The sequence below is a fragment of the Loxodonta africana genome, chromosome 1, assembly GCF_030014295.1.
Source record: "Loxodonta africana isolate mLoxAfr1 chromosome 1, mLoxAfr1.hap2, whole genome shotgun sequence".
NCBI classification, from domain to species: Eukaryota; Metazoa; Chordata; class Mammalia; order Proboscidea; family Elephantidae; genus Loxodonta; species Loxodonta africana.
In genome coordinates, this window is record NC_087342.1 from 78,534,321 (window position 1) to 78,551,551 (window position 17,231).

The 17,231-nt window shown below is 41.3% G+C and overlaps 1 non-coding gene and 1 pseudogene across 1 annotated transcript; one reads left to right on the plus strand and one right to left on the minus strand.

Annotated features, from left to right (window-relative positions):
- The window catches only part of LOC100660430 (etoposide-induced protein 2.4 homolog), a 253,196-nt pseudogene that overhangs the window by 26,363 nt on the left and 209,602 nt on the right, over nucleotides 1-17,231 (plus strand).
- Nucleotides 1,350-1,421, minus strand: TRNAA-UGC (transfer RNA alanine (anticodon UGC)). The gene has a single exon. It is a non-coding gene; the product is annotated as a tRNA-Ala (tRNA).

The following is a 17,231-nucleotide window of genomic DNA, read 5'->3' on the forward strand; positions in this document are numbered from 1 at the left end:
AGAACCTGCCCACATAATCTTGTGTGTCTACTGGAGCCAAGAAGATCACTCCTACCAGGATTATTTTCTGTCTTGTAGTCCAGTCCAAGCCCTGTCTGGAGAGTTGGCTTCAGGAATGGTTCCAGTCTTAGGCTAACAGAAGGTCTGGGGACCATGACCCCCAGCGTCCTTCTAGTCTCAGTCAGACCATTAAGTCTGGTCTTTTCACAAGAATTTGAGGTCTGCATCCTACTGCTCTCCTGCTCCATCAGGGATTCTCTGTTGTGTTCCCTGTCAGGGCAGTCATCGGTTGTAGCCAGGCACCGCCTAGTTCTTCTGGTCTCAGGCTGATGTAGTCTCTGGTTTATGTGGCCCTTTCTGTCTCTTGGGCTCATAATTACCTTGTGTCTTTGGTGTTCTTCATTTTCCTTTGATCCAGGTGGGTTGAGACCAATTGATGCATCTTAGATGGCTCCTTGCTAGCATTTAAGACCCCAGCCGCCATTCACCGAAGTGGGATGCAGGATATTTTCTTAATAGATTTTGTTATGCCCATTGACCTTTTTTTTATTGACCTAGATGTCCCCTGAAACCATGGCCCCCAGACTCCGGCCCCTGCTACTCTGGCTTCGAAGCATTCGGTTGTATTCAGGAAACATCTTTGCTTTTGGTTTAGTCCAGTTGTGCTGACCTCTCCTGTATTGTGTGTTGTCTTTCCCGTCACCTAAAGTAGTTCTTGTCTACCATCTAATTAGTGAATACCCCTTTCCCTCCCTCCCCTCCTAACCATCAAAGAATATTTTCTTCTGTGTTTAAACTATTTCTTGAGTTCTTATAATAGATAACACAGGTTGTTAATGAGTCTTCCTCCAATCTTGATGCCCCATTCTTTTTCAGAGTCCCGCTTCTTAGATTATTTGCTCAGCAAACAGATTAAAAAGTATGGTGAAAGAATACAACTCTGACGCACGCTTTTCCTGACTTTAAACCATGCAATGTCCCGTTGTACTATCCAAACAACTGCCTCTTGATCAATGTACAGGTTCCTCATGAGAAACCCTACCGGGTTTCTTTTCGTTTGTCTTGTTTCTTTTCGGTAGTATTGCAAAATGGTAGACTAGGTGATGGCATTAGGGGATGTGGCTAAGATTGTTCTTCTCTTATTTTTTCCTTTTGCTGTCGTAGCAGCCATGTTTACATTTCAGTCGAGCAAGAAATTAGTGGTAGTGGTGGTGTTGGGGGGAGGGATAACAAAAAGTGGAAAAGCAGGAGAGCCAATTCCATATAGTCGATGTTCCGGTAGAAAGCTTGTTGGAGATCAAAAATTTACAGCAGAAAGCGTATTGGAGATCAAAAAGGCACAGTACCCGTGGAGATGCCGGGGATCGAACCCGGGACCTCATACATGCAAAGCATGCGCTCTACCACTGAGCTACACCCCCAGGCTATAGCTACCTTCGTGTTTACGATACACCAGGAAATATGATACACCAGGAAATACGATACCCATTTTATGTAGTTCTTTGAAAAGCTTTTTTTTTTTTTTTGGTTAGTAGAAAGTCCATTCTGTTAACTCCACCATTTCTATAATCTTTAAACTGGATCCTTTTCTTTTCTTGAGGCTACGCTCAAGAAAGTTAACTGAATTCTAGACTAAATGATACAGTTTTCAGCTCTCAGGTTCCTCCTTTTCTGGTCAGTCTTCTCCAAGATCTACTCCCCATCCAAATGCCTGCTTTTCTTCTTCTTCTTCTTCTTTTTTTAAACCACTCCACGGACAGTCTCAGGATGAACTTTTGTCTTCATTCTCTTCCTCGCTAGGTTTGTTTCTTGCAGAGGCCACTCTACATAGTCTCTCTCGGACATCTTGTTCTACTCATGTTTATAAGTGCCATAAATCTGCTGTTAGTCAGTCTCTCTCTTCACTTTCTATACCCAGCCCTGCCTTTCTAACCATCAATCTGTTAAGCGTTGTTAGGTGCCCTTGAGTCTGTTTGGACTCATAGTAACCCTATGAACAGCAGAAGGAAACATCTCCCAGTCCGGACCCATCCTCATAATTGTTGCTAACCACTGTGTCAACCCATCTCTTTGAGGGTATTCCTCAAATATTTGCTCCCCCTCCGCTTTACCAAGCATGTTATCTTGCTCTATGCACTTGTCCTCCTGCTAACATGTCGAAAGTACAGAAGGCAGAATCTTACTATCCTTGCTTCTAAGAAACATTCTGACTGTACTTCTTCCAAGACAGATTTGTTCCTTCTTTTGGCAGTCAGTGGTATATCCAATATTACCAAGACCATAATTCAAAGGCATCAATTCTTTGTCGTTGTCCAGCTTTGGCATGGATATGAGGCAACTGAAAATACCATGGCTTGGGTCAGGCACACCTTAGTCCTCAAAGTGACATCTTTGCTTTTTAACACTTGAAAGGGGTCTTTTGCAGCAGTTTTGCCCAGTGGAATACATTATTTGATTTCTTGACTGTTGCTTCCATGGGCTTTGATTGTGGGTCCAAGAAAAATGAAATTCTTGACAATTTCAATATTTTCCTCCATTTATCATGATGTTGCTTATTGGTCCAGTTGTGAGGGTTTTTGTTTTCTTTATGTTGAGGTGTAGTCCATACTGAAGCCTGTAACCTTTGATCTTCATCATTAAGTGCTTCAAGTCCTCTTCACTTTCAGCAAGCAAGATTGTGTTATCTGTGTATTGCAAGTTGTATCTATAAGTCCAGAATGCCTTCCCCTGAAAAATCCAGAAAGCACCTTAATACCAAAATGTGCAAAGTGAAAATAACATTTTTTTTCTATTGTGCTCTTTTCCTAAATTCCATATCTTGAAAAATGGCTTCACCCTACAGCTGGCAAGTCCAGAGAAGTGTTAGTGTTTCTCCCAATTAGCAGTCTTGTGCATTTTGATGCATTTACCTTCTGGCCTCCTCCATTCTCAACTCCTTAGGGTCAGGGACCACATCATCATCACATTTAATCAAGTGATTATCTAAGGACAACAAAAGGTCAATAATTATCCTTAATTGAATGAATGGAAGTCAATGTGCAGATACTTCTAATCTTCTTGAAGGCAAGGAATGACTGTATCCAATTCCTTTGAAGTTGTGGCAGTAGAAAAAGACCCCTCCCCCTTGTTATGCTTCTGCTTCAGGGACTGAGAGATCAAAATTTCAAATCTCAGAGGTATTTGTATGCTTTTCCTTATGTAGGGGTTTGTCCATTCTGTTTTGATAGGTTCACTATTATCTAGCTCCATACAAAGCAATGATCTCTTTCTTTTAAGTAGTAAACATTTTTTCTTCTTTATATTAAGGAATTCTCCCTCTTTTTCTTCTTCCTGCTTCGTTTTCTTCTTTGCAGGTTTCTCCTCCTCTTTTTCCAAAGTATTCTTGCATCTGCGGTCCTTTTTTCCACCCACTGCTGCTGGGAGCCAGGCTGCAAGGGCAGCCTCTCTGCACCCACTGCCCCCAGCATAAACATCGAAGAATTCCTGAAAAGTCAGGAGGAGCCAGGCTGCAAGGGCGGCCCCTCTGCACCCACTGCCCCCAGCATAAACATCAAAGAATCCCTGAAAAGTCAGGAGGAGCCAGGCTGCAAGGGCAGCCTCTCTGCACCCACTGCCCCCAGCATAAACATCGAAGAATTCCTGAAAAGTCAGGAGGAGCCAGGCTGCAAGGGCGGCCCCTCTGCACCCACTGTCCCTAGCATAAACATCGAAGAATTCCTGAAAAGTCAGGAATATCTCTGTCATCTGTGTTATGTTTCTGTTTCATTTTCAGCCTGTGTATAGCAGAATGTATAAGCATAAAATTCCATTATAGATTCAGGGACCTTTGGAGGGGGGCGTCCTACTCATAATCCCCTGGTGAAATCCCGGGTAGGGACAGCCCGTGTATTACCTGAGAATCAACATGAAGTTGTCTTAGGGGCAAAACGAATAGCTCGACTATGGAAAACAAAAACAGGATGGTGGAATCCTGGTATTTACCGAGGCCCTTTTGTGATTAAACCACCACCCACACATGATCCCATAAAAGTGGAAAAACAAAAGGCAGTGAGTTCTCTCAGCCAATTTCTCAGCCAATTACAGGTCAACCTTCTCGTCTACCCCGCTCACTGCTGCGCTTGACTGGTCTTTGGGTATAGAGATTGGGCGAATTGTCCTTGGCATAATCGTGGACAATATAATGTAACCCAAAGTGGCTGGACTTCAAGAACTTGGCCACCCTGGACAAGATGGACAAAGCCTATGTGGCAATGGTTTTGCAAAAAGATTAATTATTATAAAAACTGTGGAAGGTATTGCAAGATTAAGCATAAGTGTAAAGCAGTGTGAAGTCAATTGTTACTCTAAATCAACTAAACAAAAGCTCATTGTATTTGTGTGTGTATGCGGAACTGTACTATGTGTCACTTGGAAAATTATGTCTCTGGGAAATAATGTTTATGATTATATCTTATACTGCCCCTTTGTTGATCATGCGATGTTATGCTTTTGTAAGCTTATGATATAAAAGACCATGTAAAAAATAAAGAGCAGAGGCTTCTTCTTCTGCAAAATGAAAATATAAGACACACTACCTCTCATTCTTTTTTCGCCGAACTCTACCCCTCCTCTGGTAACCCTGTTCATTGCTGAGGCTGGCCCCCAGCACACTGCCTATGCTAAGGAAGGTTTTTTTTTTTTTTTTCCAGTATCAGGTTTGACTATTTAGCACTGCCGTCACAGTTTTTATTTTCATAATTTGATAGCCATTAGGGCTGAGGCCCCTTATGGGTTAAACGAATATTTGTTTGTGTTTATACATTAATTTAATGGAGATATTGAGTGACTACTGTGGACCTGGCACTGTACACTAAGAACGCAATGGCAATCAAGATATTCACGAACTCTGCCCTTATAGGGCTTATATCATAGACATATAAAAAATATGTTAAATAGAAATAGATTGGAAACAAGTATGGGAAGTGGGATGAGGGTGTGGAGAGAGAGAAAGAGAGATAATGTTTTGTTTTGATTCTTGCTTCTTTTACTTTACATAATGATATAATGGAAACCTTGGTGACCTAGTGCTTAACTGCTACCGCTGCTAGTCAAAGGGTCGGCATTTCGAATTCGCCAGGCGCTCCTTGGAAACTATACGGGGCAGTTCTACTCTGTCATATAGGGTGGCCATGAGTCAGAATCGACTGGATGGCGCTGGGTTTTTTTTTTTTTTAATGGTATAACATTTTTGAGATTCATCCACATTGTAGTCTGTATCACTATTTCTTTTCTTTTCTTTTAATTATTGTACCTTAGATGAAAGTTTACAGAACAAACTAGGTTCTCATTAAACAGTTAAGTACACATATTGTTTTGTGACTTTTGTTATCAACCCCATGACATGTCAACACTCTCCCTTCTCAACCTTGGGTTCCCTATTGCCAGCTTTCCTGTCCCCTCTTGCCTTCTCTTCCTTGCGCCTAAGTTGTTGTGCCCCTTCAGTATCCTTTTGTTTTATGGGCCTGTCTAATCTTTGGCTGAAGGGTGAACCTCAGCAGTGACTGCATTACAGAGATGAAAGGGTGTCTCAGGGCCATATTCTCAGGGTTTCTCCAGTCTCATTCAGACCAGTAAATATGGTCTTTTTTTGTCCTACATTTTTCTCCAGCCCTGTCTGGGACCCTCTATTGTGATCCCAGTCAGAGCATTTGGTGGTGGTAGCTGGGAGCCATCTAGTTGTGCTGGACTCAGTTTGGTGGAGGCTGTGATAGTTGTGGTCCATTAGTGCTTTGGACTAATCTTTCCCTTGTGTCTTTAGTTTTCTTCATTTTCCCCTGCTCCAGATGGTGTGAGACCAGTGAGGTATCTTAGATGGCTGCTCACAAGCTTTTAAGACCTCGGAGTGTGCTTACCAAAGTAGAATGTAGAACACTTTCTTTACAAACTATGTTGTGCCAGTTGAACTAGATGCTCCCTGAGACTGTATCATTATCTTACTTTGTGAGTAGAATTTCAGTGTATTATCATACAAAGTTTTGTCAGTGGGCATTTGGATTGTTACCTGTCTTTGACTATTATCAGCAAAGCTTCTATTAACATGCTTTCACAAGCTTCTTGTGGACATGAGTTCTTATTTTGCTTGTGAAAGGAATTACTGGGTTATAGTGTAGATACATGTTCAGTGTTATAAGACACTGGTATATTGCTTTCCAAAGTAGTAATATCATTCTCTATTCACACCAGCATTATATAAGGGTTCCTGCTCTTACCAGTCTTTAATATTAGAAATTTTAGTAAAGTGGTATTTCATTTTTTTAATTTAAAAATTGTATCACAACTTTGTTGTGGTGTAATTGACATTCAAGTGTAAATTTCCCCTACTATTGATACAAAACCCTTCTGAATACCCTACCCAATGCCCCTACAGTTATACGATTTTTCAGTTTAACTGGCAGAAACAGGCATATTTCCAGACCTGTCTGAATGTTGGTCACTGTTCCCTTTGATCCTCTTTGATGGTCCTGGCCTTTCCCAGAACTCAGGTTGTTTTCTCATGTTGATCAGTACTTTGTGACTACTCAAGGGGCACCCTCTACAGACCTGCAGAGTTCTGTCTTCAGACAGCTCTCTGCTCTCTACTACTCTGTCCTGTAAACTCTAGCTGCTGTTTTCTCCCAGTACTCTCAATCAACTCCATCTCCTTATCTGAGTGAGTCAGTCAAGTTCTGCTTGGCTTTCACCTCCTTGTGATGCATTCTGGAAACTTTCTCAAGGTATTAAGCTGGACAATCATGGGGATCACCTCATTTGCTTCCTATCTTTTTAGGAATATTCTCCTTCATTGCTTCATTTGCAGTGTCTTGAAAACCTGTATTTCCTATATTTTGTCTGCATTTTGGTTGTTTCAGGCGGGAGGGTCAATCCAGTCCCTGTAACTTCATCTTTTGAGAAATAGAAGTCAATATTTATTCTTTATTACTGGTTTTTACCGATTTGATTATGATGTGCCTTGGTGTTATCTTCATAATCCTTGTGCTTGGGGTGCATTCATCATCTCTGACCTGTGTGTTTATTGTTCTCAACAATTTGGAAAAATTTCAGCCTTTGTCATATATTTTGTCTATCCTATCCTTTTTTTCCTCTCCTTCATGGTCTGTAATTATATGCTGCATGCAAATACAAACTGCATGATTCACTGATACTTTGTTCTTCCTGGTTTAAAAAAAATTTTTTTTCCTCGTGTTTCATTTTGGATAGTTTTTATTTTATGTCTTCGAGTTCATTCATCTTTTCTTCTATAGCATCTTATTTGCTGGTAAACATATCTGGTGTATTTTTTCATATCGGACATCACGATTTTCATCTAGAAATTCAATTAGATCTTTGCTATGGATTAAACTGCATAATAAATACATATCAAATTCCTGGCTTCTAAACATGTGGATACAATCCTGTTTAGAAATAGGGTTTTCTTTGTTATGTTAACTAGATCATAACCACTAGGGTGAGTCCTAAACCTAATCACTCTTGAGTTATAAAAAAGAAAAGAACAGACACGGAGACACACACATAGTGAAGAAAGATGCCAAGGAATGCAAGGAACACCCAGGAACATGTGGGGATGCAACAAGGTAGGACCTCCCCCTAGAGCCATGCTTTGAATTCAGACCATCATTCAGCCTCCAAAACTGCCACTTGTAGCATTTACTTTATGGCAGCTGTCTTAGTTATCTAGTGCTGCTATAACAGAAATTCCACAAGGGGATGGCTTTAAAAGCAGACATTTATTTTCTCGTAGTATAGGAGGCTGGAAGTCCAAATTAAGGGTGCTGGCTCCAGAAGAAGGATTTCTCTCTCTGTTGGCTCTGGAGGAAGATAACTGTCTCTTTTAGCTTCTGCTCCTGGGTGATCTTCATGTAGCTTGGCATCTCTCTTCACCCATCTCTGCTTCTAGCTTCCTTATTTCATCTATTTATATCTCAAAAGAAATTGACTCAAGATATACTCTAATTCTGCCTCATTAACGTAAGCAACGCAACCTATGCCTAAACCACGTTATAACCACAACCACAGTGGTTAGGATTTACAGCACGTATTTGTCAGAGACACAATTCAATCCATAACATTCCATCTTTTGATCCCCAAAAATTCATGTCCTTGCCACGGGCAAAACACATTCACCCCATGACATCATCTCAAAAGTCTTAAATCAACTCCAAGACCAACCAAAATCTCATCTTCTGAATCACACGTATCAAATATGGGTGAGGCTTTAGGCGTATTCCATCCTTGGACAAAATTCTTTATCTGTGAACCTGTGAAATCTAGAATACAAGTTATCTATTTCCTAAGTACAATGCTGGAACAGGCACACAATGTAAACATTTCAATTACAAATGGGAGAAATTGGAGGGAAAGTGAGGATAATAGGCACTAAGCAAGTCCAAAACCCAGAACAATTGACATTAGCTCTCAAGGCTCGAAAATACTCCTTTGTTCTTTTGGGACATGGGGGCATAGGCCCTACCCTCCAGACTCTGGGTGGTGGCTATATCCTTGGATTCTGGGTGGAGGGTCCTCAGCCCTGGGCTTCAGCTCCAACTTCTAGGCCCACTGGGATGACAACTCTGCTCCCTTGGCTTTGGGTGGCCCCGTTCTCCTAGTCCATCTGAGTGGTGACCCCTCCTTCAGCCTTGAAAGGCCCCATTCTTTTGTCCCTTGGGCATGGCAGCCTTTCACCTCAGCTTTGGAGAGCTGGCCCCAAACTCTAGGCCAAAACGAATGGCAGCCCTAAGCTCTGGAACAGAGTTGGTGAAGAACCAATTCTTTGAAACCCACGAGGCCATGGCTCTGCCCTTTGCCACTCCAGAGGCCATGGCCCCACGCATTGAGACCCCAGAGGCTGTGGGCCCACCCTTTGAGACCAAGGCACCTCTGCTTCCTGTGCCCTTTCTGATACTTCTTTTTATCTAAGAGATTCTCCAAGGAGGGTCCTTTTCTTTTCTTGGAAGACAACAGATGTAGCTCCTTTGGCCTGTTCCCTGCCTGTAGAATTCCAAGAGACAAACAGAGTTCTTTCCTTCCCTTCTTTCTCTGTCTGCTTCAGACTATGCTGATGGGTTTTCTACTGTGGCAGTTGGTTAGACCCATCAGTCACAGGATTAATCTCTGTAACAAAAGATTGTGTATCCATGTCCTTGATGAAAATTCTAGTTTGTACAACAGAATTTTAAAAAGCTTTAAGATTTGTTTTCATTTTGCACAGTTCATATTTAAGTCCATCTCTTTCCCCTAGCATTTTACTGCAAGCAGCAAGGAGAAACCATGTGACCCCTTTAAGATCTTGCTTAGAAATCTCTTCAGCCAGATATCCAAGTTCATCACTTTCAAGTTCTACATTCCAGCAAACATTTGAACATAATGTAAATAAGTTCTTCACCACTGCATAAAAAGCATGGTCTTTCCTTCATTGTCCAATCACATGTTCATTTTTTTTCTTTTAAAGCCTCACCAGAAACACATTTAACATCCACATTCTGGTGCTGGTGCCATATGTATTATCCGACAATAGAGGCTTTCTCTATATTCCTCCTCACTTCCTTCTGAGCCCTCACCAGAATTGCCTTTGATGTCCATAATTCTACCAACAGCCTTTTCAAGACAATCTAGGCTTTTACTATTAGGCATCTTAAAACTCTTCCAGCCTCCACCCATTACTCAGTTCCAAAACTACTTCCACATTTTAGGTATCTTGCTAGAGCAGCACCCCATTTCTTGGTACCAGATTCTGTCCCAGTTATCTAGGGCTGCTGTAACAGAAATACCAGAAGCAGATAGCTTTAACAAACAGAAATTCATTTTCTCACTGTTTAGGAGGCTAGAAGTCCAAATTCAAGGTGCTGATACTAGGGGAAGGCTTTCTCTCTCCATTGTCTCGGCAGGAAGATCCTTGTCTCTGTTAGCTTCTACTCCTGGGTGATCTTCATGTGGTTTCACATCTCCCTTCCCTTATCTCTGCTTCTTGTTTGCTTGTTGAATCTCTTTATATCTCAAAAGAGATTGACTCAAGATTTGCCCAATGCTAATCCTGCCTCACTGACATACCAAACACAACCCACTCCCATATGGGATTATAATCATAGGCATCAAACAAAAAAACAAATCCATTGACATCAAATAGTGGTTAGGATTTACAACATGTATTTTAGGGGGACACAATTCAATTCATAACAGCAGCACTAGTAAATTAAGGCAGCCTTTTAAAAAATGTAATATTCCATATCTCTCTATAACATGCTCATGCTTTCCTCTTCCTTCTTGGACATACAAAATAAATCTATAATAGCAGTTTTAATATTCTTGTTTACTGACCTATCATATGTTATTTCTTGGTCTGTTTTGTTGACTGATTTTTGTATTTAATTTGGGTCATATCTTCCTGCTTCTTTGCATGCCTGGCATTTTTTATTGAATGCCAGGCAGTGTGAATTTTACATTACTAAGGGATGTAGTCACATTACAGTATTTACATTACTAGGAGCCAAATTACAACCTTGAGTGTATCCCACCTAAATGTAGAGACCATTTCAAGAATAAATTTGACTCACTGAACACTAATGACCAAAGACATGTGAGTTATGTGATGACATCAAGGATATAGATGAAGAAAGCAAAAGGTCATTAAAAGGACAGCAAAGAAAGAAAAGAGCAAAATAAATGTCAGAAGAGACTCTGAAACTTACTCTTGAACATAAAATAGCTAAAATGAATAGAAGAAATGATGCCATAAAAGAGACGAACAGAAAATTTCAAAGGACAGCTTGAGAAGACAAGTTAAAATATTATAATGAAATGTCCAAAGAACTGGAGTTAGAAAACCAAAAGGAATGAACACACTTGGCATTTATCAAGCTGAAAGATCTGAAGAAAAAATTCAAGCCCTGAGTTGCAATTTTGAAGGATTCTATGGGCAAAATATTGAATGATGCAGGAAGCATCAAAAGAAGATGGAAGGAATACACAGAGCCTCTGTACCAGAAAGATTTAGTTGATGTTCAAACATATGATTGAGAACTAATGATATTGAAGAATGTCCAAGCTGCACTGAAGGCATTGGAGAAAAACAAGCTCTAGGAATTGATGGAATACCACTTGAGATGTTTCAGCAAACGGATGCAAAGCTGGAGGTGCTCAACCATCTATGCCAAGAAATTTGGAAGACAGTTACCTGGGCAACCATCTGGAAGATATCCATCTTTGTGCCCATTCCAAAGAAAGGTGATCCAACAGAATGCGGAAGTTATTGAACAATATATTAATGCCAAAAGCAAGTAACATTTTGCTGAAGATAATTAAAAAACGATTGCAGCTGTACTTTGAGAGGGACCTGTCAGAAATTCAAGCCAGATTCAGAAGAGGAGGTGGAACTAGAAACATCATGGCTGATGTCAGATGGATCTTGGCTGAAAGCAGAGAATACCAGAAAGATGCTTGCCTCTGTTTTATTGACTATGCAAAGGCATTCAACATCATGATTTGTGGAGAAAATATTGAAGTTGTCAAGGATTTCATCTTACTTGGATCTACAATCAATGCCCATGGAAGCAGCAGTCAAAAAATCAAGCAATGTATTATTGCATTGGCCAAATCTGCTGCAAAACACCTTTTTAAAATGTTAGAAAGCAAAGACGTCACTTTGAGGACAAAAGTGCTCCTGACACAAGTCGTGGTATTTTCAATCACCTCATATGTATGAGAAATATGAACAATGAACAAGGAAGACTGAAGAAGAGTTGATGTCTTTGAATTATGATGTTGGTGAAGAATATTGACTATACCATGGACTACCAGAAGAAAGAACAAATCTGTCTTATAAAAAGTACAGCCAGAATGCTCCTAAGAAGTGAGGATGGTGAGACTTCGTTTCGTGTATTTTGGACATGTTATCAGAAGGGACCAGTCCCTTGAGAAGGATATCATGCTTGGTGAAGTAGAGGGTCAGTGAAAAAAAGAATGACACAATGGCTGTAAAAACTGGTTCAAACATAGCAATGGCTGTGAGGATGGGGCAGTGTTTCATTCTGTTGTAGGTAAGGTCACTTTGAATCGGAACCAACTCAATGGTGCCTAACAACAAGGACAGTATTACTTTGTGTATTCCTTGAAATGTCTTTCAGTCCTTCCCCCCACCTCCTGCCCAGCCCTGAGGAAACAGTGAAATTACTTGAGAACAGTTCAATCATTTTGAGGTTTCATTTGAAACTTTACCAGGTAGGACTAGAGTAGCCTTTAGTCTAGTTTTAATTTGGCTCCACTAAAAAGACAACTTTCTTTCCCTCTACTTGATGGCCTATGTTGTTAGAGATTCTGTACTGTGTCTGTTGGGAATGTGAGCTACTTCTAGTCCCAACGGAGCTCTTGGAATTGCTTTACATGTTGTTTCCTGTAGTTCTTTTTCTGGCTGTAGGAAGTTTCCTCACATTCAGAGGCCAATCATTACTCTGCTGAAGATTCAAATATAACCCTCTGTAGATCTCTGGAATGTTCTCCCTGTGCAGCTCTCTTCCCTTTGGTTATTCTGCCCCATGAATTCTAGCCGTTTTGTCTTCCCTGAATTCTCAATTCTGTCTTCTGCTAAAGGATATGGCCGGACTATGTTTGAAACCCGCTCCATATGATGTGGCCTGGAATCCCTTTCCAGGTGATAAGCTGGAGCAATTGTAGGGCTCACCTTATTTGTTTCTCTTCTCTCAGGCATCATTGTCTTATATTGGTTATCATCATGTGTTTTTGTTTTGTTTTGCTTATTTTATACAGTTTCATTTACTTTATCCTGTTTTTTAATTGCTTAAGGGATCAAGGTAAACTTTGCTCCTATTATTCCATCGTGGCCAGAATTGGAAATCGCCATAGGCCTTAGGTCCTTACTCTAAAAGGACCCAATTGAAAGGATGTTCTCACGTGTTTTTCCAAATTATGTTTTCAGCTTATTCTCTCCCCTCAGACAAAGTTATCCACTGCTGTCCATGACCTCCGATTGAAACTAATCTTAGGCAGTGGTGGATAAGGGGTTGGAGGAGGACCAAGACCAGTAAATCAGAGGGTAGATCTTCTTGGATTCCACTTTTAGATTGTTTGGTGTCCTAGGTAGTCCTCAAAAACAAAGCAAATTGAAAAGAAAATGGTGTGGTGTCTCATATTTCTCTCTTCATTGTGTACTTTATTTTCTATCCTGATAAAAGCTGATACTACTAAAGACAAACAAACACCAAAAACAAAAAAACACTGGGAGTGGGTCCATTACTGTGGTGAAATACTTGTTGCCTCAGGCTTCAGTGATCCTGAATATTTATTCTTTCTCCACTCCCTTTCTAAGTTTCCTTCTTTCTCCTCATATAACCACCATGGCTTATGCCAAGGACCATTGAGTACAAAGGAACAACATTAAAAGTGACCTACTGGAGCAGCAGTTTATTTTCATGTGAGCAGGAAAAAAGCGAGTAATGGAATGAGAAAATAAAATACTGTTTGATCTGTAAAGAATAGAAGTGGAAGCATTGTGAAATGCTACACTTTAACACTGAGTTACACTCCCTTGACAATGTGTTTTTTTTTTTTTTTTTCTGAAGCTCTTTCTTTAAATATAACTATCTTTTTTTGGTTGGGTTTCGAACACGTTTTGTTGGACACATAGATTTCCCACCATTCTAAACTCCACAATCTCTGAAACTACTAAATTTCATTCTGTTAACCATCTATACTCTGAGAAATGTAACTGGATTGTAGAACAAATGAGACTACTGCTTCTAGGACTTTTCCCGTGCTACTTCAAGGTGTTTTTTGCCAGTAGGCTGCCTGAATTGACCTTCCCTTGACTCCTTCAGGAAAAGTCTGAGGATAGAACTTTCTTTTGTACTTATCAATTTCTCTCTCTCCATCGTTTCTTTCCTTTCTGCTTATAATGTTCCTTTAGCCACCATTTTCCTTAAGAAAAGAAGGGCAGCCAACTGTGAAAAGACATTTGTAATACATGTATTTGACATATAGAAGGCGATTTTCAAATCAATAATAATAAAAAGATCCCTGTCCCTGCAAAGGAGTCCCTCCGCCCTCCGCCCTCCGCGCGGCTGCTGCGAGGAGTGGGCGCGGCAGGCGCCTAGAGCGCACATTCCTCCACGGCTCGCGTTATCGCGCGGAGCGCGCGTCCTCTGGGCCCAGCGACCGGGCAGAACTATCCAGGCCGCCTCCGGCTTCGCCCGGCCCTTCCCCGCGCCCAGGGGCCCCGGGGCTGGCTCCCGGCTTTGGGCGGACGATGCGCGGCGCAGCCAGAGCGGCTGCGGAAAGCGGAAGCGGAGGTGACTCTAGGGCTAGGGGCCGGGCCGTGCAGCGCTCCGGTCCACCGCGGACGAGGCGGCCCTGCTCCTGGCTGGGCTGGACCTGCGGAGCTGGAGCCGGGCTGGTGACTCCCCGGCTGGGTAGGCAGGGGCCGAGGCCAGGGCCCGAGAGGAGGCAGCACAAAAGGTCACCCAGATTGGCAAGGAAGAAGTAAAAGTGTCTGTATTTGCAGATGACATGATCTTATACACAGAAAACCCTAAGGTATCCTCCAGAAAACTACTGAAATAGAAGAGTTCAGCAGAGTATTGGGATAGAAGATAAACATACAAAAATCAGTTGGATCCCTCTACAGCAACAAAAAGAACATCGAAGAGGAAATCACCAAATCAATATCATTCACAGTAGCCCCCAAGAAGACAAAATACTTAGGAATAAATCTTATCAGAGATGTAAAAGACTTATACAATGAAAACTACAGTACACTTCTGCAAGAAACCAAAAGTGGCTTGCATTAGTAGAAGAACATACCTTGCTCACGGATAGGAAGACTTAACATTATAAAAATGTCTATTCTACCAAAAGCGATCTATACATTTAATGCAATTCCGATCCAAATCCCAACGACATTCTTTAATGAGATGGAAAAACAAATCACCAATTTCATGTGGAAGGGAAAGAGGCCCCGGATAAATAAGGCATTACTGAAAAAGAAGAACAAAGTGGGAGGCCTTACTTTACCTGATTTTAGAATCTATTATACCGCCATGGTGGTCAAAACAGCCTGGTACTGGTACAACAACAGATACATGGACCAATGGAACAGAATTGAGAATCCAGACATAAATCCATCCACATATGAGCAGGTGATATTTGACAAAGGCCCCAAAACAGTTAGATGGGGAAAAGACAGTCTTTTTAACAAATGGTGCTGGCATAACTGGATATCCATCAGCAAAAAAATGAAACAAGACCCATACCACACTCCATGCACAAAAACTAACTCAAAATGGATCAAAGACCTAAATATAAAATCTAAAACGATAAAGATCATGGAAGAAAAAATAGGGACAACATTAGGAGCCCTAATACATGGCATAAACAGTATAGGAAACATTATAAAGAACGTAGAAGAAAAACTAGATAACTGGGAGCTCCTAAAAATCAAACACTTATGCTCATCCAAAGACGTCACCAAAAGACTAAAAGGACTACCTACAGACTGGGAAAAAGTTTTTAGCTATGACATTTCTGATCAGCGCCTCATCTCTAAAATCTACATAATACTGCAAAAACTCAACTGCAAGAAGACAAATAACCCAATTAAAAAATGGGCAAAAGATATGAATAGACACTTCACTAAGGAAGACATTCAGGTAGCTAACAGATATACGAGGAAATGTTCACGATCATTAGCCATTAGAGAAATGCAGATCAAAACTACAATACAATGAGATTTCATCTCACTCCAAGAAGGCTGGCATTAATCCAAAACACACAAAAGAATAAATGTTGGAGAGGCTGTGGAGAGATTGGAACACTTCTACACTGCTGGTGAGAATGTCAAATGGTACAACCACTTTGGAAATCCATTTGGCGCTTCCTTAAAAAGTTAGAAATAGAACTACCGTGAAGAACTACCATATGATCCAGCAATCCCACTCCTTGGAATATATCCTAGAGAAATAAGAGCCTTTACACGAAGAGATATGTGTACACCCATGTTTATTGCAGCACTGTTTACAATAGCAAAAAGATGAAAGCAACCAAGGTGCCCATCAACAGATGAATGGATAAATTGTAGTATATTCACACAATGGAATACTACACATCAATAAAGAACAGTGAGGAATCTGTGAAACATTTCATAACATGGAGGAAGCTGAAAGGCATTATGATTATGCTGAGTGAAATTAGTTGCAAAAGGACAAATATTGTATAAGACCACTATTATAAGAACTTGAGAAATAGTTTAAACTGAGAAGAAAACATTCTTTTGTGGTTATGAGGGGGGGAGGGAGGGAGGGTGGGAGAGGGGTATTCACTAATTAGGTAGTAGATAAGAACTACTTTAGGTGAAGGGAAAGACAGCACACAATACAGGGGAGGTCACCACAATTGGACTAAACCAAAAGCAAAGAAGTTTCCTGAATAAACTGAATGCTTCGAAGGCCAGCGTAGCAGGGGCAGGCGTCTGGGGACCATGGTTTCAGGGGACATGTAAGTCAATTGGCATAATAAAACGTATTAAGAAAACATTCTGCATCCCACTTTGAAGAGTGGCATCTGGGGTCTTAAATGCTAGCAAGCAGCCATCTAAGATGCATCAATTGGTCCCAACCTACCTGGATTAAAGGAAAATGAAGAACACCAAGGACACAAGGTGATTACGAGCTCAAGAGACAGAAAGGGCCACATGAGCCAGCGACTACATCATCCTGAGACCAGAAGAACTAGATGGTGCCTGGCTACAACCGCTGACTGCCCTGACAGGGAACACAACAGAGAACCCCTGAGGGAGCAGAAGAGCAGTGGGATGCAGATCCCAAATTCTCATAAGACCAGACTTAATGGTCTGACTGAGACTGGAAGGACCCCAGTGGTCATGGCCCCCAGACCTTCTGTTGGCCCAGCATAGGAACCATTCCCAAAGCCAACTCTTCAGACATGGATTGGACTGGACAATGGGTTGGAGAGGGATGCTGGTGAGGAGTGAGCTTCTTGCATCAGATGGACACTTGAGACTATGTTGGCATCTCCTGCCTGGAGGGGAGATGAGAGGGTGGAGGGGGGTAGAAGCTGGAGAAAAGGACACAAAAAGAGAGGATGGAGGGAGAGAGCAGGCAGTCTGATTAGGGGGAGAGTAATTGGGGGTGTGTAGCAAGGTGTATATGGGTTTCTGTGTGAAAGACTGACTT